Consider the following 1,956-nt stretch of genomic DNA (forward strand, 5'->3'; position numbering starts at 1 on the left):
TAGTCAAAGCTCTCTGTGCGGCGGCGGCGCTTTTACAGCCTTCACAACCGCGGCGGGCGCTTCCGTCGGGGGATGCGCTCCCTTCGTGCGATGAGCGGAGTCACAAGAGCCTTTCCCAGCTGCTCTAGGAACACCCTCCGCTTGTTCCGCTTGCCCGGCATCCAGTCTGGGTTGATCTCTCTCCATATCACGAAGGCGTTGTAGGAAGAGATGTCGAGAATGTTGTGAAAGGGGCCAGCGCGCGGCCATCCTCCTGCAGCTGTACGTTCCGATCACCTTGTCTGGGTTGTCCACGCCACCTTTGTTGCGGTTGTAGTCCAGGACGATGACCGGTTTCCCGTCCTCGCGGTCGCTGATGTCGGCCTCGGGGTGCCGTGTGCTCAGGAGCACCACATTCCTGTTTTTCTTTGGGATGTAGGACACCAGAGTGGCGGTGGGCGTGAATGCGAACTTGGATGAGAACACCTCTCTTCCCTTGACCGCGAGCAGCCCGGTCGGGAGCTCAGGCTTGTTCTTCCGAACCGTGCCGACCACGGTGAGCTTCCTCTCCAGGAGCTGCCGCGCGAGTTCGTAGGAGGTGAAGTAATTGTCGCACGTGACGTTATGACTGTGCAGTCCCTCCGTTACATCGAGCACTACCCGCAACCCCTGGTTCCGTTCTGGGCGTCCGCCGCTTGGCTTTCCAGTGTACACTTGCATCTTCCAAGCGTAGCTTGATTTCGCATCGCTGGCCACCCATGACTTGATCCCGTATTTCGCCGGCTTGCTGGGCATGTACTGACGGAACGGACACCGGCCTAGGGAGAAAAACAGGAGGAGAAGAGATGAGAGGAGATGAGGATGAGGACTAGCAGCCGCTATCTACATAACATAACATAATAATAATATAAAAAAAAAGACTAACCTCTGAACGGAACCAGTTGCATGTCCACGGTCACTTCGGGCCCCGGGTTGTAGAGGTGCGGTTGCCGCGAGACCCACGTGTCCCAGACCTCTCGCACGGCCGCCAATTTGTCCGTGGCTCGTCTTGTGCGTCTCGTCTCACGGTCATCGAAGCGCAGCAGTCTGGAGTACGTGTGGAAGAGTTTTAGGGGCATCGTGGCACGAAATATCGCCCGGCCGCTCTCGGCGTCCCACCGGCTGGCGGCGGCCTCGCCCCGGGACCTGTACACGGCCGCTAAGATCAGCAGCCCTACGTAGCGCGCGGTCGGTCTCGTCCATCCCTTTCCATTCGTCGCCGTATTTTCGACGGCCCTCCCGATTCGTCATCTCCAGGATGATGTTCTCTACCGTCGGCGTGATGAACAGGCGGAACGTCGAGGCTAGGTCACCGGTGCAGGATGTCGCGTGGATCGTGGGGCCCCGGGGGAAACACGGGGACTCAGGTGGACGGCCCGGAGGCCGGTCAGGGACGAAGCACGGGGACTCAGGCGGATGGCCCGGAGGCTGGTCAGGTACGAAGCACGGGGACTCAGGCAGATGGCCCGGAGGCCGGTCAGGGACGAAGCACGGGGACTCAGGCGGATGGCCCGGAGGCCGGTCAGGGACGAAGCATGGGGACTCAGGCGGTGATAGCCGCCTTGCAGCTGAAGGGCGTTGTCCTCAGCCCCGGACGTGGGGCAGGAACTGGAGTAGCGCTGCCGGGACCCCGACGCCGTAACAGGTGTGGCGTCTGCCGGGACCCCGGCGCGGAACTGGAGTGGCGTCAGCCGGGACCCCGACGCCGGAACTAGAGTGGCGTCTGCCGGGACCCTCCGGCGCGGGACAGGGACTAGAGTAGATACTGCGAGGACCCCCGACGCCGGAACAGGAGTGGCGTCTGCCGGGACCCTCCGGCGCGGGACAGGGACTGGAGTAGGCGCTGCGAGGACCCCCAACCCGGGACTGAAGTGGCGTCTGCCCTCCAGGTCCTCTCAAAGCACCAAAAAGTGTAATTTTAATGAAAAATTAGTCATT

Source organism: Hippoglossus stenolepis, chromosome 21 (assembly GCF_022539355.2).
Source record: "Hippoglossus stenolepis isolate QCI-W04-F060 chromosome 21, HSTE1.2, whole genome shotgun sequence".
Classification (NCBI taxonomy): domain Eukaryota; kingdom Metazoa; phylum Chordata; class Actinopteri; order Pleuronectiformes; family Pleuronectidae; genus Hippoglossus; species Hippoglossus stenolepis.